The following is a 27,198-nucleotide window of genomic DNA, read 5'->3' as shown; positions in this document are numbered from 1 at the left end:
AATAATAAAGGGGTTTCATATTCATCTGCAGGATCTAATTAGAATTTTTTTTTTACTTTTACTTGTAACTGAAATTACTCGAATAGCATGGATCGAATTATACATTCAACTAATGGCACATCCTCAATAACTAAGGGGCATATTACCAACAACTAGCGATAATTATCGCTAGGTTGGCTTAGCGGCAATAATTTTATCGCCGTGTAGCGACGATTTTTATCGCTTAGGAGCCTTGATATTATCAAGGTTTATCTCCTAAGCGATAAAAATCGGCCGAAATGCATGAATTTCGCTGAAAAGTCAGCGATATTCATGCATTACTGAGCTAATGCTCTTAGCCATGTTATCCACCTCCCATTGGATAACATGGCTAAGAACTGCTCAGGGCAGGTGTTAGCTTTTGGAGATATTCGCGCTTAGCGCGCATATCTCCAAAGGTTGGTAATAGGAGATAGCGATGTTAGCGACTGTTTCCGGTCGCTAACATCTTGGCACGCCCACTTTGCATGTCATTAGTGATAAATTTCTCTGACATGCAAAGCGGGGCCCAAGATGGTCGCTATCTCCTACTAGCTGTCGCTAACTGGTGTTAGTGACAGCTAGGTAATAGGGGGATCATTTTATCTCCGCTTTCCTGGCTTTTAAAGCCAAAAAAGCGGAGATAAATCCCTCGATAATATGCCCCTAAATACCTAAACATTGTAATAGATAGAAATGTTTCAGTCAAGCGTGCATTTTGTTTTTTATAACATACGTGAAATCAAGTTCAATGTTCTCAGTTTTTATGTTATCTAAAGACTCCAAATTGAACAGTCATCTCAGCTATCATTTTGTACTGACTTATAATACTGTTAGCATTCTTTTGGAAATATACTGAGATTTTTGTAACCATTTTAAATGAATATTCGCTGTCAGTGACAGAAATGTAACAGAACTGGAAATACTGCTCTCTCATTTTAATGAACTCATTAGAAGAATTTCCATTAACCAAGGTGTGCTTTTTCTGAAATGTCACTCTTCATTGAATACAGCAAGCCAAAAATGCATGTCATTAGTTTTACAAATTATGAACCGCAAAAAACAGGAGCTGCATTTTCAAGTAATTTGAATTAGGTCAAAATTTTGGTTTGGATTAGTTGAATGGATTTAATTTGTAGTGTGGTAGGCATAACTGTCACCTGCCCTAATCATAAGGATTATTGAAGCGGCAAGCGGGTGCATAATTTCACCATACATCTAAAAACCATTGCAGACATCATCAAGCAAAGGACATTTTTGGAATGACTATTGTTGGTAATTATTAGAGATGCAGGCCTTAGTATGAACACAGCTTATTCTATCCTCTCCACCTTTAGCCACTTTAACGCTAGTCCTACAATTTTACTAACTGCGCATTGAACTTTGAGATTATGGCCCACATGCATCAAGCATTTTTGGAGTCGCAAACGGTGCGATTCCTTAAAATCGGCCGTTTGCGATTCCAAAAGTGCTTTTTGGGATGCATGAAGCAATTTTAGAATTCGTAACATTTTTGCGAGTTCTAAAATTGAGATTGCTTTTAAGAAGTCGCAGATGTGCGATTTCTTAAAAGCAATGCATCATTACTTTTAAAAGTGCAAAATCGCAATTAGGGTGTCAAATTTACCGAGTGATTGAACCACTCGGTACATTTGGAAAAAGTGTTTAAAATGCTGAAAATGTTTTTTTTCAACATTCATGTTTCACACACACATGTCCTTAGGACATGTGTGTGTGAAACATGATGCGAAAAATACATTTCAGAGGTGCATGGGGGGGTCCTTTGGACCCCCCCCTGCACCCATGAAATTTTCAAAGTGCCACTCGCAATTTGCTAATGCCTTCCCATTGACTCCTAAGGGCCTTTTGGCCCATAGGAATCAATGGGAATTGCGAAAATTAACTTAAGAATTCGGTATTTATTTGGGATTCGGTAAAAATTGCGATTTTTACCGAATCACAAATGAATACCGAAAATAATGATGCATAGCATTTTGCAATTCTTAATTTGCGATTCCTTATTTTTCGCAAATTAAGAAGTGCAAAATGTCTCAATGATGCATGTGGGCCTATGAGTTGAGCTTTTCCTATCTGAAGTGTGAACAAGTCCAAGCATTCAAAGTCATATAGATCAAAATAAAACACTAGCCTAAGGGGAACAGCATGACATGGGGGTTGGATAACTCCTTTGCATACACCAGAGGCTTGAGAGAATAATGCTAATCAATGACCCCAAATCTAAATCCAGAGTGACTTGTACATGTGGCATCTGCTTTGAGAGGCGGCAGTCATCAAATTGAGACTAGGAGTGCTCGATATTCATGATTTCTTTTACTATGCCAGGACTGACATTATATGTTTGTCTCTATTTGGATTTATGCAGTGCTATCCTAAGCTATAAAGCCACTAAGTGTTGCACAATGTTAGATTTAAAAATAGTGGCGGATTTGGGAAAGAGTGAAAGTAGGATAAGGAGTGTTATGTGCTAGGGGCCTTCAATTTCTTGCTCAAGAGCAGGGGGGAAAGAGCTTGCTGGTTCCAGGAAGTGAGGGTGTAAAAGCGCCTAGAAGTGCAGCAACAGAAGGCCTGGTGTCTTCTCAATTTTTGGGGGCCGAAGACCTATTGATGTAGCTGCTGTGAACGTTATGAGGCCCACTGAAGAACTTGATCTTGTTTGCCTTTTGTAGGCAAAGGTGCATTCTGTTGCTTAAACAGTGAGGATGCCACATCCCAAGATGGTTAGCATTTCTAAATACCATATCTGTGCAAGTACACTCCAGGTATGCTCCCATTGAGACTTAGTTTGTAAACCTGCATACACATGTTGACATATTGTGAGATGTTTTGAGGGAGTTCGGAATTTGGTTGTTAGTACTTACTGATTGGCTAATAATGTATAACAGCAGGTTTTTGATGTTAGACTTCAAGTAACTTCGGACGGATTAAATTACATCTTTTTCAGCAAATCCTTCACCATACTTCAAGCAAACAAGGGATTACCCCATTTTAGCTTGTGGCTTATCCTGAGCAGCTAATCAATCATACTGATTTTAGGTTTTTCCAAATGTTTATCTCATTAAGAAACTACGCATGCTCCTACGGTTGGAAAGTGGGTTACTGGCAGGGCTAAGTATGCACTCATTACCAGTAATAGGTCAACTAACACGTTATCAGGCCCAGTAAAGGTTTCAATAAATAAGTCCCTTGCTCAACCCTTGATAGCTGTAACTGAGACGTCAGGCCTAACTGAGGAAATAGGTATGTAAAGCATATAAAAACAGTAACAGATTAAATATGTAACACACAACATGCAATGAAAATCCCAGACCAATTTATAAAAATAGCATATGTGTTTATGAAGAAATAGACTCCAAAACAACCAACATACAATGTAGGGAACCAGCGATATGAATTTTTGACAAATAACGACTTTATAGTGACTACAATGGACCCCTATCCAGATACACTAAGTGGAGGGTCTCGGTCAAAATTTTACCTCCGCATTTAGAAACTTTCTGGAGCTTATTCTTCTACTCCTCACCCAGCCTCGCTGCTCCTCACCAAGCCGGATTTAAAGAGGGTTCACTGGCTTCAGTTTCCACAAGGCCCCGGTCAAATCGTTGAAGTTGGAGCTCTGGAGATTTTCAGCGAACCAGCAATGTAGGCCGTGTCACAGTTGAAGGAGGCCAGGTTTGCTCTCTCCGTCAAGTCGGCCATCTTCTGAAGCTTTTTCCCAAAAGTTCTACAAACTTCTCCAAACTCCAGGAGTAATTTACTGAAGTTCTTCTTGTGGGATCAAAGTGTCCAAAACATAAATCCAAGGGTATGGAATCTTCTGGATGGTACTTGGAAGGTTGAGACCACAATGCACCTGGCCAAATGCTTAAAGGACCACTAGATCTACACAAGGCAGGGGACTCTTGGTAGAGATGATGCTGGTGGGCTCTGTTAACCTGTATCTGCAAGGAGTCCACTCCTTAACCATTCTTGAAGCAAGGCACAGACCCCAGGGCTGTAGTACCAAAGCGTGCAGCAGGTGCAGTCAGTCAGAGTGCTTGTGGGTGCAAATTCAGATTTCAGGACGACAGTCCTTTTCCTTGTAGTTTAAGGCATCAGAGCAGAGAGGCTATACAGCTCTTAGATACTTATTCTCAGCTTCTGGGCATTAAGAGTTGGTCACCCCTGACCAATGGGATGCAGGGTGCCACCCAGGCGCATGACCACTTTCTCCAAAATGTGCCATATTCTTGTCTCAGAAAGCACAATTCTCCCAAAATCCATCATGGCTGAAATCTCAGCAGAGCTGCAAGAGCTAACTAAACCAACTCTCATTGTGGCTCGTTTCCATAGCTCACCTCCCCATAATATCTGAATATTCCTTCCTTAAGCCTAGCATTTGGTTTGGGCAAGGGGACGGGGTGGATAGACCTGGAATTCCATGCCTGTCCTCTCCTTCTTTGAAGCTCATGCTTTATGACCCCCTCTCTCCTGTGCTGGCACTCCTGTCTAACTGCAGAGCTCTTGCCAACAGATAGCCTCTCCCATGTAAAGCCACTTATCACCTAATCAAGGCATCCTGGTTAAGCGTGCTAGCACTGACCAATCAGGGGTGATGCAGGTAGACTGGATTTTGGCTCAAGGAAGAGAAAGTCCTATAACTGAATCACTGCACAAGTTATGAACAATTCAACAATAGTAATCTGTTTGATTTATCCATACCATTCTGCTTAGTCCTTGAATTATATTTGTATTCCCTCCCTAGCAAGAATTATGCTGCCATACAATATTGGAATGCTTGCCTATGGGTCAAATATCTACACTGGAGAAAAATTAAAGTGAGCAGATTTCCCTCACCAGAGTTTATAAAACATTGTATATGGTCCCTGCTTATAGTTACATGTACCCCCACCCCGGGGCCACCCAGGGGAGACCCGGTGGTTACCTAATATATACAAATAAGGTAGATAATCACTTTTTAAGTGCACATACCATTAAAGTTGAATTTGGGCACAATGCACATTCAAAAGTAGTGCTGCAGAGCAGGGCTGGTTTTAAAATGACCACAGGGACTCATTGTTGCACACATGCAACAGTGCAACAAAGGCTGCTGGCCTCTAAACTTTCATGCCCTATCATGTACTAGGTACTTATATGTAGATTCAATCCCCCTGTCCTATTGTCCAATGGGAACTTATAGGGTGGGTCATGCTAATTGTAAGAATTTACTTTTAAAGCCAGACTGCAAGGCAAGACTGCATTTAAAATGACGGACAGAGACTCAGCAGTGCACACATGCAAAGGGCATAACATCTGCTGGGTTTCTAAACCTCCATGTCCTATTATCTACTAGGGCCTATTAAACAGAATTACCTATAAGGGACTAATAGGGTCTGTCAGGCCAATTGTAAGCGTACCCTAATTGAAAGTGTATCCTGTACAAGTGTTGGGTTTTAAACATACAACTTGCCTGGGCCTGCTAGCAGAGCTCAGGGTGCAGTCAGAGTCAGTTACCACCGGTATCATTCAGCAATAAAATGGGGGTGAACAGGACAAAAGGGTGACTTTCTAACACCTACTATCACAGCTATTTTTAAATATCTACATGCTATGCTCAGAACTGCCATGCCCTCTGGAGTATGCCTGCACTGTATTTTACCAAGGTCAACGCACATGGTTAGCGCTCTACATATCCATTAAGGCACATAATACACAAACTTTTGTGTAGTGTTCTTAGCTGTAATTGTTCAGTTTACCTATTTCTGTGCTGTTAATAATGCATTGTTGTCACTTCAGCTTAGTTTACCACCACAAGCAGATCACAATGGTAGCCCAAAATACAGACACCCCAAAGTTGACCTCAATCAATCCTCATACAAAGACTTTTATTTTGTTTGCAGATTTATGTAGCGTAAACTCGACCCGAAGGTAGTGGAGCGCTTTGCATAAGCACAAGTTATGTTAGACAAGGACACATTTAATAAACCTCTGTTGTTAAACCTCTATTACATAATACAATGTGTCTCCAAGATAAAACACCTCCCAAAACATCAAAATCAATCAATTCTTTACTTAACTTGGAATCAAAAAATAACTGAGTCCTAGATCAATGCAAAGTTAAAGGGTTTTATTACAAAATTAAAAAATAATTGATACACAGGAGAGGCAAAGCATCGAGTCTGTGAGGAGGTGAGGCATCGAGTCCAGGGCAGGGGAAGTTAGGCGGCATTGGCGATGAGGCATTGGTTCTGGTAAGGCGGGGTGACATCAAAGAGTCGGTGATAATGTGATGCTGGCACAGGGGGTGACAACATTAGTGGAAGCACTGGCATCAGGAAGGCAGTTAACTGCAGACGTCTAAGGAAGTCGAAGGATGTCGGAGCTGCGATGCAGGAGGGATGGTGCGTTGTACAATTTACGAGCAGTGCCCCCAGCCTCTGTGCAGGTTACGGCATTACTGGGAGTGTCACTGATGGCGTCAGAGTTGTTTTTGCTTGCTTTGCAGCACCAACCACACAATTCTCAGGGCCCAAGACTAGAATTGGTGCTGTTTTGAATACAGGAGTACATAGGGGAGCCCAGGTGCTGGTCAGTGGGAGCAGGTGAAATATTTGTGTCCCTGAGACATTAGAACAATAGGCAAGCACACACAAGGCCCTCGAGAGTCTTCTTCAAGCAGGTTCACAGCAAAGTTCCAGTCTTTGTACTCTCCTTGGTAGAAGCAGCACCTGCAGGCCAACCCAGCATAGCAACACAGCTAAGGGACAGCACTCCTCCTTACAGCTCTCCAGCTCCTCTCCTTGGCAGGAGTTCCTCCTGAGTCCAGAAGTGATCTAATTCTGGGGTTTAATTATCCAATGCATATACACCAAGTTCTCTTTTTGGCAAGGGCCTCTGATCCTAGTCCAAACCAGTTCTGCCCTCTCCCAGCTTCATTACAGTAGGTGGAGACAACATTGCGCATAGGCAACACAGATGATTCAGGTGCTAGTGAAACTCCTCCCACTACTCTAAATGCAGCCCAGCTATATTCAGCCCAATTATGAGTCACCCAGGAAAGGCAGAACACACACCCCCTTTGGGACTGTCTAGAGTAAATGCACATCCCCAGTCCCTGTAATTCCAAAACCAGACAGTGAATACACTTACAGGAAGAGGCAAACCGAATGGTTAAACAAGAAACTTCCCACTTTCTAACACAGGACTTTTGAACAAACACTTTAAAAATCATCTTCACTAAAAGAGGTGTTGGTAAATTCTGAGTTCAAAGAGCCTAAACTCCTTTTGCATCCTGCCTCTGTGAAAGGTACAATTGCAAGATGTTACGGTGCAGCTCCAATGCTATCCTATGGGACAGACAGCCTATCAATAGTGAACATGAAATTGCCAGTATTTAACTATAGGCTCATGTAAAAACACTCCAGTACATGTCCTACTGTTACATACACCACACCCTCCCCAAGGGGGGTACTTTGGGCCTTCATGAGGGGTGCCTTACATGTAAGAAATGGGAAGGTTTGGGCCTGGCAAGTGGGTGCACTTGCTAAGTCAACATGGCAGTTACAAACTGCGCACTCAGGGCCAGATGTAGGTAGCCTAATACCGGTCGGTAACAGCCAAAAATCAGTGTTTTCGGCCGTTACCGACCGGTATTTGGAAAATGAGATGTAGGTCGCCTAAAACCGGAAAAAATACCGAATCGGTAGATTACTGGCTCGGTAAAGATACCGAAACGTCAATATTTCCGAATCGGTAAAATTACCGATTCGGAACAAATACCGAGTCGGTAAAAGTTCCGAATCGGTAAAATTACCGATTCGGAAATTACGAAATGGAAAATACCACGCCATCGAGATGTAGGTGAGCCTTAAATTACCGATTTGCTCCGAAATTCGGTAATTACGAGTCGGTATTTAACATGGATTGCAAGCAGGTGGTAATCAAGTGCAGCCTATAAAAAAGGGCCCCAAAATGCAACACTGGAAGCAGAATGGCGGCTTTTTACGTCATAGCAAGACGGCTAAGGCTACAGGCAGCAGGTGAGAGGGAATGGAGAAGGGAGGAACAGGTATATAGGCAAAGGATTACACTCCTCCAATTGACAGAGCCAGAGATACTGCAGAGATACAGACTGCCCCCTGAAACCATCATGGACCTGATCAGGGACCTGCATCCACTCCTGGACCACCCAAGACCAAGGGCCCATGCCATCCCACCCCATGTCCAGGTGCTCTGTAGCATACACCTCCTAGCATCTGGGAGCTACCAGAGTTTAGTGGCAGCGGTAGGTGGGGTGTCCCAGAGCTGCCTGTCGCGTTTTTTCCGAAATTTCCTGGATGCCATGATGCAAAGAATGGATCACTACATCCACTTCCCAGACACTGATGCGGACTTGCTCAGGACCAAGACTGACTTTTACCTCATGGCAAACTTCCCACACGTGATTGGCTACATTGATGGGACCCACATCCCCATTTGCCCCCCAGCTGCCACAGAGCACATATACAGGAACAGGAAGTCAACACACACAATTAATGTACAAGCAATCTGTGATGCCAAGTTCATCATCACCGATATAGTGGCCAGATACCCAGGAAGTACCCACGATTCATATATCTTCCAAAACAGTGGGATCTATACCCGCCTGACAGCGGGTGAATTCGGGGAAGGATACCTGCTAGGTAAAGAAATGGGTGACACTCCCTTGATAGATGAAGCAGATGTATGTCAATGTGTGCATCTGAGTAATGTATATTTTGTCTTTCACTTTAGGGGATAGTGCATATGCACTCCGTTCCTTCGTCCTGACACCCTACCTCAACCCCACAACCCCCAGCCAGAGACGTTACAATGTGGCACATAAATCCACCCGGAACATCATTGAGCGCACCTTTGGCCTCCTGAAGAGCCGGTTCCGCTGCCTCCACAAAAGTGTGGGGGGGGACACGGCAGTACACACCTGAAACGTGCTGTAAGATAATTGCAACCTGTGCAATGTTGCACAACCTCGCAACTAAGAGGGGCACAGAGGTGGAATTGGAGGAGTATGTAGACCATGACGATGAGCAGGCACTACCAGCAGCCAACACAGTCGGAGTACCAACACCCACAGATGGAAGACAGAGACGGACAGAAATCACACACAACTACTTCTGAGTAAGTATCGAGACAAAGCACGTGTTGTACGTCAATGCACGTAGTTTATTTAGCACTACGTAGAAAAGACATGAGCCACAAATTTCACACACTAGTGTGCCTGGCACTACTGTGTGTACAGGGGTTACCTCACCCTCACATGTCCAACTGAACATGCTAGACTCACTGCTTGCGCCCATGAACAGCCCCGCGTGATGCATGAGCTTGGCTGGGTTCAAAGTCTGCTGTGCCAGCGCCGGCACTCTGGCATCTGCTACTCCTCCTTACTTCAGGGACAGGGGTGCTGCCCCTGCTACTAGTGGTATCTGTGTCCCCAAGATCTTCTGCTCCTGTGGTGGCTGACTGGTTTGTCAGCAACACTTCCATCGCTGTAGTGACTCTCCCCATCCCCCGTGTGAGGTCAGTACAGCAGTGCACCAGCCCCTCCTGCATTGCAACTGACCGGCGACACATCAGTGAAGTTGCATTTGCAAGTTGCCGCATGCCGCCTGTCTGCTGCTGCGTACGACGGGTCTCCCTGCGCCTTTGTGCACGGTCCTCACAAAGTTCCTCACAGAGTGTCATCACACAATGAGACATGTCCCTGACTACCTCTGCCATGTCCTTCATGCTGTCTGCCATAGATGATATTCCCTTGTTCATGTCTGTGAAGTTGGTGTTCAGAATTCGCATCTGCCTGTGTACTGCACTTATCCCTTTTGCCTGCAGGCGCTGAACCTTCACCATTGTGGTCTCGAGGCCTTGGAACACACTCTCATCACGGCCACTGCCGCCTGACTCCCGGACCCTACGACGTCTTGTTCCTTCAGATGGCCTGACAGGAGTGGATGTGTGACCTGGTGCATTCCCTGCCATAGACTGCATTGACTTCTCACATTCCCCTTCCTCATCCGAGGATGTTTGTAGGATCCTATGCGGGGGACCCTCATGCCTCACAGGCCTGAGGGATTTCAGACACCTCGGAGTTTGCTGGTGTGTGTGATTGTTCTGACGCAGGTAGTGGTGAGCCAATGAGCACAGGAGATGCTTCCAGTTGCATGGTGTCGTCTGCCTCTGGTATGTCTGCTGCTTGTGTGCATGGTGCTGTAGGTCTTGCACTGCTGGGCCCAGCATCCCTGCCTTCTTGCTCACTGCTATCCCTTTGGGGATGTGTCTTCTCCCTCACCTGCTGTGACTTGCGTGACGTCTCTCCTGTGGACAGACATGGACAGTATCTTAGTGGTGCTTTCACCGTGTACATCAATATTAAATTACATTTTCACATCACTATTATCTGCTCCTCCCATGTGTCTGATTGTATTGTGTGGCATGCCTGACTACATTTCATGTTGACTGCTCATATGGGTATTCTTATGACTACCACTCCCATAATGCATTGCAGGTGAGTACTAAAGTCAGAACTGGATTTCCTAAATACATAGCCACATTGGGGGAGGTACACAGGCAGGGGGTGTGGGATGATGGACATGTCCCTTACCTTTCTTAGCTACAGCTCGGGCTGAGCTGTCTGCATCACCAATCCCCAGGACGCAGTCTGGCTCCAGTGTGGACTCCACTAGCTCTTCCAGCTCTGTGAGTGGAGGTGCCTTGTTCTTCCCTCCACCTGTTAAATTGGACTCATTGCTTCTTGCAGCCAGTTTCTTCTTAATGATGATCCTTAGATCGTACCATCGCTTTTTTAGGTCGTCCACTTCCCTGTTGGTCACTCCTAGGGCGTTGATTTTAGTCTGGATCCCCAGCCAGGTGCTCCTCTTGACAGCCTCTGGTACCTGCAGGGACTGCTTTCCAAAGATTCTTGGGTAGTGCTTGACTACCTCCTCCACCAGCACCTGCAGTTCTCCAGTGCTAAACTTCATCTTCCTCTTCCTCTCTGCTCCTTCCCTCTGAGAGTCTTGGAGCTCCATTTGTTTCTCCTGCAGGGATCTGCTTCACAACTGCCTGTCTCTGTGTGTCTGCTCTCCTGTGTGATCAGTTACACTGCACCTGCATGGGTGTGGCCACTTCCTGGTTGTGGGGTGGGGTCGATGCACAGGATTGGTCTATTGCTCTGTTGGTTGGCTGAGGGGCGGGATGGAGACACATGATTGGTTGATACTTCAACTGCCTGATATTTTGTATCCCCGACTCTGTATTTACCGAGTCGGTATTTACCGAGTCGGTATTTACCGATTCGGTATTTGCCGTATCGGAAAATACCGATTCGGTGAATACCGTGAAGGGGTTACCGATTTTTACCAAATCGGTATTTTTTACCAGATTTTCACCTACATCTCGTTTCACTTTTCTGAAATATTGATTCGGTAAAAATCGGTATTTTGGAGTCGGTAAAAATGTGTTACCTACATCTGGCCCCTAGACACTACAGTGGTAAGTCTGAGACAGATATACAGGGCTACTCATCTGGGTGCCACAATCAGTGCTGCAGGCCCAGTAGTAGCATTTAATTCACAGGCTCTGGCACACTGAGTGCCCATTACCAGAGACTTACCAGTAAATCAAATATGGCATTCATGGATAACCAATCATAATTATAATTTACACAGGGAGCACTGCACTTTGACACTGATCAGCATTGGCAAGGTCACCAAAGCATCCAAGCCAGCAAAACCGAAGCCAGTCACACAGTCAAAAAATGGCGTCGGTAGAAGCAATATGTCAGGGTAACCATCGCAAAGATGCCAAGTCTTTGGGGATGCGCCTTGGATGGAAGCACAAGTGAGAGGCAGAAATTGCTTCTGTAAATTTAGATGTTTTGGGATGTGAATCCTGTTCAAACAGCAACTAGAATCCTTGTCAGGGTGATGCGCAAGCCAACCCTAAGCTAGCCTGTGCTCAGCCCTCTGGTAGCTTGGCACATAGCAGTCAGGCTTCATTCAGAGGCAATGTGTACAGTATTAAAAACACCACACAAAATGGGTCCAAAGCAAGACAGAAATATAGAGTTGTTTTCAAGTAGAACTAGAGATATACATGGTTAAAGATTTCAGTGAAAATAGTGTTAAAAAGCACAAGCCAGCAACTGTGGATATTGCTTCAAAGTCACAGGTTCAGGCAGAGAACAATGGAGCCGGCTACAGAGACGCAGTTAGGCCAGCTGATAAAGTACCTTTAATCCTGATTTGTGGAGTAATGCAATGGTCTGTGTAAAAGATGAGTGTTGCAGAGGCAGTTCTAAGATGCAGCAAGACTGTAATGCAAGGTTCTGAGTCATTGTCAAGGATCCTGTCAATGAGGGCTTGCAATGAAAAGTCTGGCTTTGAGGATGCATCACACAGTCAGTCAGGGCAATGCATAGGTTCTGAGGAAGTCGCGAGGCTGCGATGCGGAGTCCATTGTTGTAGTTCAAGGCTATTGTCGAAAAGGTATGTGAGGGCCTGCACCGAGGATGCATCGCACTTTGGCGGTTCCGATGAGGCAGCGGGCTACGATGTGGTTCTTAGTGATGAGGAACACCCACACAGCGCTAATGATTCGTCGGTTCCGCTCGGAGTTGCACCGCATAGCAGAGAAGATGCATACGATCTGTTGGAGCCACAGTGGCTGGTGGAACACCTAAGGCCTACTGCCAAGGTTCCAGGACTGGAGTTGCACAATTTGGCAGGTTAGACTTACAGATGGCAGAGTCAAGGTGATATGGTTAAGGTTGTTGGAGCCGTCTGTCACTAAGGCTCAAGTCAGAGGGCCAGCAAACTAGTCCTTGAAGTCACTTTGGGGTCCTGGGTTTAACAGATACAGATTCAGGTCCAGTCCTTCTCACCCAGGCATGTTGGCAGCAGGGAAGGAAATCAGGGTAGGAGTCCTTCAGAGGAGCAGCCCTTCAGAGCAGCAGTTCAACAGAGAGGCAGTCCTTACAGAAGCACTGCAGTCTTTCTTCCTGGTGGAGTCGCTACAGGTCCCGAAGCTTACTTAAGAGATGGTGTCTGAGGTCCAATATTTATATCCAGTTCTGACTTTGAAGTGGGTGAAGCTTCTAGAGTCATGTATTTGCAGAGAATGTTGCCCTACCTTCCTTGCCCTGGCTCCAGACTAACTATAAAGGGCATACAGCTCTTTGTGTGGAGGGAGGATACAGCCATTTCAAGTGTAAGTGGGGCTGTGTCCAGCTCAGCCCTCCCATCATGCCAGTGATGGCCCATCCAAGCACACCTGAGCTCCCTATTTTGCATGGCAGTCTAGGAGGAATACACATCCTAGCTGTTAGCTACACCCCATTATGTGACCCAAAAACATGCACCAGGCACCAAATGTGTCCTCATGTAACGTAACTGGTGCTATGTAAAGCGCTCTGATAACTGATTCGGTTTGGTACTAGTTCGCGCTATATAAAACTCTGCAAAAATATATATATTTTTTTAAATGGCTAAGACAAGAAAATGGCAACTTTCAAAAAGCGACATTTTCAGACTTGCAATCTAAAGTTTGACTTCACCATAAGTTAGGATATTTCATTACAGTTCTAAAGACACCAAACAGCAATGAGTTGCCTGGGCCTATTTGGAAGTTACAGCTTACTAAATATAATAGGATAACTCCAATATTATCCTATGGGAGTTGTAGGCCTTTCAGTAATGCACAAGAATTTAAGAGTTTTTCTCTGCTAGGACATGCAATACTTAAAAGTACATGTCCTACTTTTTATTTTGATTGCACCCTGCCCTTTGGGCACTCCAGGGTCTACCCTGGGGGTATTACAAAGGAAGGTTTGGGCTTGGCAAAAGGTTTATTTTGCCAGGTTGAAATGGAAGTTTAAAACTGCACCCACAGGCAGCATTATCAAGTGTGAGATGTTTAAAGTGCTACTTAAATGGGTGGCATAAACAGTGCTGCAGGACCACTGGTAGCATTTAATTTGCAGGCCCTCAGCACAGGTAGTGTCACCTTACTACATACTTTCAAGTAAATTAAATAAGCAGACAAAAACTAAGTCAGCAAAACAGGCATAAGATTAGGGGGAAAATCATGACAAGCATGCCAATTCTAACAACTTCTATCTTTTTCAAGATGCCATTTACACAGAAATTTGGTCTAACTAAAACAAATTGATAAATACACTTCTACACATCCTATTTTTTTTTTTTAAAGTGATTATGTTCGTTTAATCTATAAATATAAGTCATATGAATAAATACACATTGAATACGCATAAATACACATTGCAAATTATTAATAATCCACAAAAATATGGAGTTTTTCAAAAAGGAAGATGGCGATTTGAGCCTGCCTCAGTGAGAACACACTCACGATCTCCCCCCACCTTCAGCTTGTCACTCTCCTCTTAGCGGCACGAAAGTGGCACAGTCCTGCTCTCAGATCTAGGAGGAACATGCTTCATTGATGACGGAGCCTCCTGGAGTCGGCAATTTCTGCTACTCGCGTCCCTGATGCAATGGCTGCTCTTCAGGTCTCTATGTGGCATGTTACTGCAAGCATGAGTAGCTCAGTGGCAAAGTCGTCAACTCAGCAGTCAGCATTATCAAAAACCCAGAATGGCACCACCGTCAGTGAATACCCAGAAAAGAGGATGGGAGACCGTGCTGCAGGAGCAACAGCTAGCGATGGCTCGCTGCAAGCTGCGAGCAGTCCACTGCAGCACCTGCAGCATTGGCAGCTGGAGGGTCAGATGGCTGTCAACCCAACAAAGAAAAAGTAATCAACTTACTGGTTGGATGACCCATTTTCAAGTTTCTTCAATTTGGTAATACAACCAGGTTGGTACATACCTGCAACGAGGATGGGACAGACTCCACATTGGCAGATGTCTTACTGAGCGCAGTGCAAGGTGCCAGTGGACCTTCAAGCACAGAACTACCTAGGGCAGATACCACTGCAGTAGGCTTGGTCCAAGCATACATTAAAAGTCATAAACAGACTGATTCATTTAAAACAATAACAGACATAACAGACATATGACTTTACAAATATGTTTTAGCATATCCCCAGGGGCTCCCACCTCTTATTGAAAAGCCCTGCTATGCTCCAAATTGAGGGATCCTGGTCCTTGTGGTCCTGGTCCTTGTTCGGGTTCTGAATTGATGGAGAAATGTGGGAGTTTTCAACAATTGGGTCCATGTGATACTGAGCCAACTGAGCAAGTGAAAGGAATTACAGCAGAGCTGGGGTATACTGTCTCAAGAACCGCTGTATATGAATATATTCGATGAAGGAGCAGACATAATACAAATCCACTTTGAGGGTCTTAAGGTTACATCTGACCCAGCACTGGCAGCCAAACATTGTTTAAAGAATGGGATGCCTCTGGTTACTCCATGTCTTCGGCATAGTGTGATCATGAAAGGGTAAGCCGTAGGTCAAAAGCAATCTAAGACTATGAAGGGCCATGGTGGATCGAGAAAAGCTCAAGGCTGCTATCCCAGTGACCGCATGACTGCTACGGCTTCAATATGATCCAAGGGAGGATCTAAGGAAGGGCCTAAGAACAGCCCTCTTCATGAATGGGTTACTTCTAAGGGGAGGTCAAGGCTTTGATCTCACGGCTTTCAAATATAAGTCCTGCCTTGCAATCCTACTCTTCAGCTACAGAGGATGACACCCAGCTCTCAAGCGGGAGCAGCCCCAATGAGAATGCTTTTCTGGGCCCAGAGCCAGATAGTGACTCAGGCAGAGACATGGACTCACCTAGTAATCCATCCACCTGGTTGACCCCAGGTGGTACCTCTAAAACAGATACCATTACCTTGGGTCAGATTCAACATCCCATTTTATCAGGCAAAAAGTCCTTGCTGTCTACAATTCTTCAGTTCCAGTAGGTTCAACGGACAGAGGTGCTAGACAATCATGTGCAAGTGAAGGCAGACAACCTATCCAGTAAGCAACAACAGAAGATACTAACAAGGCCACCTCAATGTCATCTGAAATCGCCGAGCTTCAACAAAGAGTAACAAGAACAGAAGAAGTTGGGTCAGCAATGGTCAAAACCATTAAGGAGCAGGGGAGCCTCCTGGCCTCTGTCCAGAGTACAATTGAGGACTTGGATACCAGACAAAGGTGTAATAATCTAAGGCTCTTTGGCATACCAGAGGGGAAATAAGGATATGAACCCAGACCTTTTGTGGTTAAACTGTTCCAGAAACAATACCCAGAACTGTCAGATTGGGATAGGAATTCCTAGATTCAGTGGGCACACACACTACCTATAGTTATAAATCAACCACCCCAGGCAAAACACAATCACCCTTGCCCTATTCTCATCAATGAGGGTTATTTCTTGTTGAGACAGACCATTTATCTAAAAGCCCGTCCAGCCGCACTGGAAATAGGAGACTTCATGTCTATATCTGTGTGTTCAGGTTTATGCACAATGGACAAAGGCTGGAGGTTGCATCAGTTAAGGCAGTTGGGGCCCAGGTTTTTCTGCAAGAACTGGCACGACTCAAGGTTATATAGGATGGACGGTCACAAGTATTCTACTCTGAGGCAGAAGCCTCCCTAGTCTTGAATCGATGGCAACAATAACTCTGTTTGCTTTACTTGCTCGTATCCGATAATGATATTTATAAACTAGCCTATGTTGAAGATGGATATGATAGATATGGGGTTGGAGAATGTTTTGGACACTAATCACAGAATATGTGGGACTGTTTAGTAATTTACACTTCGGTAGGTGGGTGATGGGTAATGGGTTTGGAGGCAGTCATATGGTGTGCTCCTATGGGAGTGTCAAACCAGCTAACAGCAGAGGGGGTGGATGATTCAATTTCCTGGTACGGGGAGGGTTCATAGTCACGGGAGATTGCACCAACATTTCTTATGTGGGATAGGTTCAGGTAGGTTTATAAGAGCCAGAGGGTGTGGAAACAACATACAGATCAAAGCACAGATCTAGAGCAAGGGAAGCATTATTGTAATGAAGATGAGGAAGGAACTGTTAATTTTAGAAAAACACAATAGTTAGTTTGAGAACCAAGCCAGAAAGTGGCACTTATTGCGGGAGGAATTAATTGTGTATAAACCACTGATATTGGGAATAACTGAAACACACTTGGCATATAAAGATCGGCAACTTTTAAAACAAATAGGGTATGATAGTGTTGCTTGTTCATCACAAACAATTTCTATATGTGGACACTGCCTAGTTGGAGAACATGGAAAGTGTGCATGACAGTTTAACCAAGGCAAGACGGCCGGCCAATGCATTATGTGAAGTTTAGACTGCAGCAACCACTCCTCCTCCCCAACGTCAGGGGAGGCGTTTCCTATTCCCCTAACCTGGCAATGCAAAAAATAAAATGATAATAACTTCAGCTAATATATTTGAATTTTTTCTTCTACACTGCTCCTTGAGCAGTGAGGCAATGCACCTCCACATTATTAGAGGAGCACCACTATACGCAATTGTAAAGTTTGTGAAAGATTCAGTGTATTTATTGATGGCATAGTTGTGGTTTTCAATGCTGTTCAGAGCAGCGTTTATTCCACCCATCCAGTATATATGTACAGTTCTCAGTCTGTTTGAGATGATGTGTCTCGTGCATTCTGTTTGGCATTCAAACACTTGAGGGAGGCACATTACTGTATAAGCTAAATAATATGTGGTAAATAACTTCAACATTACATATTCCTCCTCATTCCATTATTCATGGACCTAATAATTAAGAAGCTGTTAGTGGTACTGCAGTTCGTTTAGCCTTCAACTGTAATCAGATATTCAACAATCCACTATAATTCAAATAAAACCCTCTGTTCATTCTAAAACTGAGCACAGCTGATGTGTTTCATGATTTAATAATTGCTTATTTATGTCAGTCGTTATGATAAGTTGCAGTTAACTCATATCATTGTCACAATAAGCATAATTTCTTAATGTTTTATATAATACACCTAATTAACTGTTTTATTTAGTAGCTCATGATATCCTCATTTCGTTTATTTAGATCAAATAATTAACTTGATATCAAAACTTCAGAATTCACTTATATGAGGTTAGTACAGGTTCTTTAGTATGATCTTATGCTGAATCGAATGCCATAGTTTTACAATATGCTAAACAGAATTTTATTTTCAATCGATGTTAGGACATGTAAACAACAAAACACTGTTAATTTGACATTGAAAAAACATAGGAATTATTACAAATTCATGATGGAAGCAATTTTATTCATTAACAGAATATTTAGATACATATATTTTGAGTGAAATTAAGAATACTCATACTGCCTTTTAGATATTGGTGAGTATATATGAAGCTGATGGCTCACTGTAAGGTTTGCAATATATCCTTCAAAGTGACCGTGAAACTCACTGCAGGTTACCTTATAGTCAGCCGTGAAATAATGTTTGGAATTGTACGGCCCTTTTTTGGAATGGACAGGCTTAAACAAAATCTTGTTAAAACCGAGTCAAACACAAAAGTACCATAACCATAGTTTTTTATAACAGGAAAAAACTGCAAGTACACTGCTAAAAACTGAAAGACTGGATACATTAAACTTTTTAATTCTGAACACACTTAAAGTACAAGTGATTGTTAATAGCCAGCTTGGAGAACAATGCAAAAATAACATGCATAAATTAACTAAAATCATTTTTCAAATATCATATAGAACTTTTAATTATTTGATGCATCATTATCCTGAAATCAGTTCTTTTGGATCAACTAGTAATGCAGTTTAACCTGTCACTGCATGTGAGTGAACTGAAACGTATTGGTCCAATTCTTTAATTAATATTGACTGGTGTGCAACTGGCTTGTAGTTCCTATAAACCCATAGAAGATCTGCCTGCTTAGTCAACATAGACTGTGGGATACGTGTTCAGACTGATTCCAGACATTCCCAACAAGTATGTTTGCCTGTATACCAGCTAACTCCCAGTGCCACTAGAAACCATTTACCAAGGAGAGAATAGTTCTTGGCAACTATCGAACATGAGAACGCTGTCCCTTTCAGGGGTTATGGAAACAGTGCAATACTTTTCGCTCAGTCACTCATGCTCTCTGTGTCTCAGAGAGATACACAGAATAACCGGGGGGTAAATTTTTCAAAAAGTATTTATTGAACCAGTCCCATTCCAGTGTAAAATAGGTGTGCTGAAACAACCATAAGACAGAAACAGACATAAATGAATATAAGCATCACCAGAGTAAAAGGATGGTTGATTTCTACCATAGTGCTAAAACAATGAATACAGGCAGGTATAAAAATACATGACAATAAAATGTGTATTTCTATGATGCAACCCTAACTAGATGTACCTAAGTGTACCTAGTATGTATGTAGGTGTAAAGCCATGAATCCCTCTAGGATAAAGGCAACCCCATTACCCGAAGTGAGAGACTGTGGGACCCTATCTTGGACTTGAGATTTAGACCCTGCAAGGGATGTCAGACTACTGCGAGCTGCAGTGTCTGCATGCAGAAACCTCAGCGGCTTGCGGCAGTGTGTCTGCATGGAAGTTCTTTTTCTTCTCTCCCTGCCTCAGCAAACATATGGTGTATATATACCCAGAGTGGTACCTTGCTGTCTCATGTTGGATTTAGGATGATGGAAGGAATGACCCTTATACATAGTTATTATGCCGGGGATGATAGTCCTGCTGAGTTTCCAAGAATCCTCATGCATAATGGATGAGACTAGTTTTCAGGGAAAACCCCATGTCCTGTAAGCAGTACCCTAAATAGGTAAAAGCTAAGTCCCAAGAACCGATATGTAGTGTAATGGTAGGGGAGAATATAGGTGAAAGGTTGGGTTGTTACCCGAGTCTTTATTGGGCTACCTTTAAGAAACATAACACAACTTCAAAAGCTTCTTCTTTCACACTTGATCGAAAAAACACACTAGTGAAAATTGTGCTATGGATTAAGAAGACAGGCAGCCACTATGTGCAGTCAACATACTTTTTTCAGGTCTATGACTGTATAGAAGTATTATATGGGTTTATATTTTTGTGTATCATTTGTTTTTTAATTAATTTTTATTCCCCCCCGGTCAGAGTAAACATTGCCAAAAATCTGCGTTATTGCCCTACGTTAAGAAACATCATCATACATATAGAAGACATAGGAAGCGAAAACATAAAGTAATCAAAAAATATAGGAGAGGAAGGAACACAATACAGAGATTTACATTTGTTTATAACAGACCTGGGTTAGATATGTGAATTTCCTGTTAAAATATTGACAGACCCTTGTACCCCCCTTAAAACCAATCAAGGTGAGACAAGATCTCTTCTGCCTTAGCGACTGCCATTTCACCTTCATAAATTTGATAAAGCGAAGCCCAAAATTCTGTTATACTAGGTGGTAATGGATTGATCCAAGCCTAAGCAATACATAATCGTTTGCACACTATTATGATTGAAAACAGGAAACTAAAGCTATTATCCGACCACGCCTTGTGGCCAAATAGTATCTCTTTGCTGTTAAAACATATTTCAAACCCTAGCTGTGCAGCATTGTGATTTGCTCAGGGGTGCCTGGGTGCCTATTGGATGCGTGGAGGAGGCACAATGTGGGAGAGATGGAGGAGAGATGTGGTGATCAGGTAAGTGAATTTTGTTTTCCCTCGAGCCCCTCCTCCTACCTTCTCCCTTGCCTACCACCCAGTACCATACCGGCCACCACTGATTGTGTATTGACTACAAATGTACATTTCTCTTGCATCCAGCAGTGCAAAATATTCTAATGTGTTGCACATCATGTTCTAGCTCCTATGCTTGTTACTGTTAGACACAAATACAAGAAAAAACATTAGAGAAATATTTTATTCACGTGTATTCACTACATAAAATAGCACTGCAGAAGTACATCTAACCACACAGGAATTACCTACACACAATTTACAAAACATAACGCACTTCAAACAAAAATAAAACTTGCAATGTAGACAACAAGAACATTGTTTTAAGTGCTAAGTAATGCTACCATCACATGATGCACATAGGCACCACTCCAACTGTCCTATGGCTTTATTCTTTCTCAGTAAAAACTGTGCATTTGTTGAACAACATGAACATTGGGATGGTGCAAGTCTGATTCCCCACACCCATTCAGGAGATGTTGCCCTATCGTCCTGCTAACTCACAGTGCACCATTAGCATCCCTATCCTTAGAGGGTATCAAATGTGTGTATCCTCAGAACATGACAACCCTGACTCCCCAAAGAATCATGATAACTGATCTATAACCTTTTCATTTGGACTCTCTAGCATATCCAAAGGAAATACGCAAGAAATACACATCCCGCAGTTTCAATATTTATTGGAGCAGTGAGGTTCTTGAGTAAAATATGTGCACTGCACTTACTAATTGAATTAAACAAATTGCAATAATTAGCAAGAAAAGAACAGTGGAGAGAGTAAATGTTTCCACCATTGTGCTAAAACAATAAATACATGTTGGCAGAAATGAAGTGTAATATAGGATAATGTAGTTTGCTTATATCTAGTGCGACCTAACCTAAATTTTGGCTAAGGTGGGTGATCTGCCATGAATCCCTGCCGGGTGATCTGACTCCAAATTACCTACAGGCAAGTGTCATCAAAGTGTTCGTCTTAGTGTATAGAGGGACATCCCTCAGCTGAGTTCGAATTCCAGCGTGCCGCAACCTCAAAGTTTCAAGAGAGTGCTCCTCTAATTTAAACAAGGAACTACATTTGTATATATAATAAACAGTGCCCATACAAGCATGTTGATGTCTTTGTCAGGCTTAAATTGTTTATGTTAGCTAGATAGGGTCATTACCTACCAGGTAAAAAAAGACTTGAGATATGTGCAGTGAACACCTTACATCATACTGAATGTTCAAGGTGTCATGATAGTGTGCCTGCAAAGTTAGAATGCAAGTGAATGCAGTTTTGGGTTATCCTATCCTGCAGTGAATTATACACAAATGTATGTCAAAAGTCACCATGGTGCAGAAAGAAGGTAACTTAAGAAACATGAGCATAAACACGGCACAGTTTCTAGCTAGACCATATGACACATAAGAACCCCTATAAGCTAAAATAACCACTCCTTGTTTGACACTGCAAACATGATGAAAGCCACAATTTCTTAAAAGGTTAAAACTCAACTCAGTAAAAGCATATAAAAGTAACTTTTAAAAGACATTTGAGCATTAAAAACAATGCTGGATTAAAAGGTGTCCCACAACTCAAAACAGCAAGATTGTTTAAATGGACAACAGTACAGACCGATTAAGGGATCTTTCTGTAGGGCAATTCAGTGACTGAAATGATCGAGTCCCCAAGCACACTCAAAAGCATACAAAAGGCAGGGGAATATGGGCTGCATGTAGCCACTCAAGCTAGGACAAGAACCAATGTTCATTTAATTCCTAAAGCAAGGGTGCACCAAAACACTGTATCATGCTTTTACAACACAGGAGCACATGTGGAAGTCCTAGTACCGTTTGGCCTCACGGTATGACATTCATTGCGGAGCACAAATAATAAAAGCACAGCCAGACAATCAGGAATGGGAAAGCACAATGTAAACATTTTTTTGCATCAGCTCCCCTAAATTGTGTGGGAAATAATTACAAAGTAGCGACTATATCTTAGAAGAGGACCTTGCAACTTGAAGATCAAACATCTCCCATGAAGATGTTTAGGCCACATCCTTCTGGAACAAGTCTACTTAAGTTGCAAACGCATAATACATTTGAAAGCTCAATCAAAGGCTACAGCATTGCCTCCCTAAATGTAAGGGCAGGCAGAAATAATACTTGCGTACAGTAAGCCACGACCTTGGAAACAGATTCCTGCTTTCATACCACAGCAACTTTGATCGTTCAACATCAAATAACTCATATTAGAGAGCAATCTGAAGATCAGATGGATCACAGCAGCTGGAAAACCCTTCATATCGCAGGACAAGTTAGCTCCAGGCGTATTACATCCATTATGAAGCAACAATTCCCTACACTCTAAGGAATGCCCTTAAGTATTCTTGCAGTCTGTGCTGCTAGGAGAAACTTTAGTCTTGCCATTCCTACAGCGATCAAAAAGGTAAAATCCATGATTTGTGTACTTCCCCTTCCCCTAGCGCTTCATATCTGCCTACTTGATGGTATGGTAATCAGTAATGAAAGTGGAATGTCTATATTAGCTGTGGATTATACAATCTGCGAAACGTTTTTCTGCAACAATGAATGAGAATTTCTCTAACTTCTCTATCTGTAACTTGGTGTATGTCGCATCCTTCCTTGCCATAAATTTTTGCTGTTTTGTGAGATTGTGAGGTAAAAACAGATTTGCGGCATTAAGGTGTCACCATGGTACGTGATTGGCGCAAAGTGTCAGAGTGTCCAGCTCAGATAGTCCTGAGCTATGATTGCCCATGTTGTAAAGTAGATTTGTCCTTCTGTATAATGTCTATTGCTGATGGGACAATGTTACTCAGAGAGCATATTCTAATAGAGAAGGTGGTCATTCAATTATTAACTACTGCCAAGGACCTTTCTAAATTTGCCCTGTCAATTTTGCGCAACTTCTCAGTAGTTTCCTGCTGTGAAATCTTCCAAACTTCATTGTATATTGCATACAAGAAGCACTTTTAACATGGTTTTGGTGGATCTAGGAGAAAGTCCTTCAGTCCCATTTCACCAATGAGAAAGAACACTTATTTTTTCACCTGAGAAAATGTTGAGCTTTTTGGCCAATCAAGACACAGTTATTAGTAGCCCAAGTGTTGTGTCTGGAGTAAAGTGGGTCAGGTCTGCTGATATTAAAACTTTTTGTGGCGCCCATAAAATATGCCCAACATCGTTTAGTATCTAAGAGCCACACTAACTTTCCCCATGAGTGGCATCCGATGAAGTGTATGTGCCGATTTGAAGCACAGTGTCCATTGTTTCCTCTGTGTAATTTGTGAACTGCGGTTAGTCCATAAAAATGTGTGAATGTGGGAATCTTTGGCGTATTTAAATCCTTTATCTCAGCCAGGCCAAGACATGATGTTCATTGCAGTCTTTTTCAGGAAAAACATATTTTGTGGTATAAGGCATGCTCTAAACAAAACCTTGTTTTCTTGAACCTGCCATTCCTCAGTTCCTGAAATCGATTTGACATCTACTATATGCCTCCAAAAGTCAAACCCTTGTGTGGACAATTTGGAAAGAAAAGATGCAGAGTATATTACCATTACCTGGGTGTCTGTGAGCATAATTTTCTTTGCCTGTGCTGGTGTGAGCCTATAATAATAAGATCCTGGGTCTGTTGAATTGTGATCTGAAAAATATGCCATCTTCTGTGCAATTTGTTAGAGCTACTGAGTGGTGGTATAGTGTTCACATTGAGTATAGTTAAAAATTGCACATGGAGTACTTGCTTTATGCAAAAAATGATGACCAAATTTTGAGAACAGAACATTTCATCCTAATTAGCACTACTAATTTACAGTTCATCAGAATTATAAAAAAGTTGAATGCTCTAGATCTTCCAGCATCTCATGCATGATATTAATGTCCCAATCATCAGTGATCAATCATGTCATTTGTAAAGCGCAGTACTCATCCGTGAGGGTCTCAATGTGCTGGGTTGGGGAATGCTGCTACTGCTCAAAAAGCCAGGTCTTGAGGAGTTTTCTGAAGGTAAAGCAAGTTAGGTACAAGGAGAAAAATACAACATTATGCAAAAACAATGCAGGGAGAGCCGTGCAGCAGCATGGGCAGCGACCTGCCTGCGAGCAGGGTCAGAGGTCGAATTAGGGGTAATAAAGTCATTCAATGATAACTTGAACAAGTATAGAATTTAGAAAACTTCAGTAGGAACAATTATGTCAAACGATGCCGTATTCCAAACAATTCCACCTGGGGCTGGAACAACAGAGATGTGCACCAGGGAAAGGTCCCTAGGCACCTTGTGGGATAAGGAATGGGGTGTTAAAACCAAGTTCACAAGTTCAACAGCAGAGCGTTCTGGGAGGTAATGTTCATTCAGGATCCAGAAAAATACTGTCACAAAACCAATCCAAAGGAACAGGAAAAGTAACAAAATTATAATTAAAAGGTATAGCCATGGAGTAACACAATCTGCCTCGGAGAGGTGGAAGAGGATGTGGAGTTGAATCTGATGTATCCAAAGAAGAGTCATTTTAGCTGATGAAGTAGCCGGAGGCTGTTTGATCTATTTTTTGGCAGCTCTGGAACTTTCATAGAACTCTGAGGTTGCTTGGACTGTGGTACATTGACGTAGACATCATCCGTTTTGGGTTGTGGAAGAGGAATATGTGTTTCTGTACAAGTTGTTGTTTGGTAGTTGTGGATGTAGCAGGTACACAAGATACTTCATCAATAACTGTCCACAGCTGGGGAGGAGAAGTTTCATCAGTGATCAAAGCTTACCAACAGGATTTCCTGTATGGTAGTGAGAGGAGACAGTTAACTACCCAAGATCCCGAGTGGCCTATTGTGTACAACTGGCCGCCTGATGTGGTTTGAGGAGAGCTATTGACAAAAAACTATTGCTGTTAAACACTGGTATAAATCCTATTTTTTTCTCTCTACTACCAAATTTCCCCCCCGAATGGTATTGTGACAAATATCACATGGTCACACCCAACCTTCTCATGGTGCCATTGTAAGTCTTAGAGATGAGCATTGGTCCCTGGTCGGAATGGAGTATGCCAACTGCATATGTCTAGATAAAGACCTGACAGTCATTTATAACAGTATGGGTGTCAGTCGATCACTGTGGTCAAACCCATAGGTATTGAGAGCAGGAATCCACTGCAACCAAGATGTATTTGTAATCTCCATCTGATTGTAATGGGCTGCATTGTTCCAAATAAATGCACCGAGTGGCTTGTTTGAAATCAATAGTGGTGCCTTTGGTAGATGTGATATGGTGGAACCCTTCATCTGCTGGCTGGTGTCACATTTAAAGGACAAAATCCCTTGTGTGTTTGCAAAGACTTGGCCATCAATATCGCCACTGTAATAATGAATTTGTAGCTGCCATCCCAGCATCTGCAAACTCTAAGCCCTCATGTGCTGCTAGTATTAAACATAACCATTCGTCTAAGTTTGGTATTACTCTATCCCCCCAATCCTGACGTATTAGAAAATGGTATGTTTTGTGCACTTAAGTGGTAGAAGTACTTTGTGAGACAGCCTTTTAGCAGATGGGTGTTGTTGCAAGAAGCGTTGACAGCCACCATAATGTCTCAATCTGTTTGTTTGCTGGACCAAATTATTGCAGCGACTGCAACAGTGTTCACCATTGCTTTTGCCACTTCATCAGCCTTGGAATTCCCTGCAATGTGTACACCTACATGTTGGTGACCCAAGGTGTAAATCACATGAGCCTTTGACAAGCATGCTTTCAGCTTAGCCACCTGTCCCCCAAAGTGTTTCATGCTTTATTGTGTACCCTTTAGAATCTCTGAATCCATTCTGGCTTCAGTAGTATAAGTATTCATTGTATGATTGAACACAATAATGCGAATTGCACACTATAAGTGTGGGGAATCTGGGATCCACATTCTCCAGGGCCAGAGCCAAAACTCTGAATTCTGCTAGTTGGACATTGCAGTCAGCTAGTGACCACGTGTATGTCTTTTCAGGACGGAATTCTCCAACCCACATGTGCAATTTTATGGCTGCATATGCTGCTGAATATTGATGCTTGCCCCATGGCAGACTGAGACAAGCCATCACTATAGATGATATAATCATACTGATCAAAATTCATGACTTCATTAGGCAGAGGATATTCGTGTTCATATTGCAGGAATGTCTGGGTATGTAGTGTAGCGTAAAAAATGTAGTCTAAATCTGTAGCAGTGAGAGAGTTGGCCCATTGTATTAATCGTGGTTGTAAGACTTTTGCATTCCTAATACAGGCCGTTGTCACATCCTCTGAGCCCGGAATGAGCTGGCGACAATTATTTATATACCCTGAGTCAATGTTCACTCTCTCATCACAGCATTCAGTACCGCTGTCAGTATTTTTTCTTTTGGTGCAAAACACATTTGAGCATCACTATATAAATGCAATTTGTATGCAATTGGTACTGTGCCACCTTCATTGAATGTAACGTAGGTGCACCCTGAGCCCCCCACGATTATT

Source organism: Lissotriton helveticus, chromosome 2_2 (genome assembly GCF_964261635.1).
Source record: "Lissotriton helveticus chromosome 2_2, aLisHel1.1, whole genome shotgun sequence".
NCBI classification, from domain to species: Eukaryota; Metazoa; Chordata; class Amphibia; order Caudata; family Salamandridae; genus Lissotriton; species Lissotriton helveticus.
The sequence above is the reverse complement of the archived record's forward strand: the minus strand, read 5'-3'. Positions refer to the sequence as shown.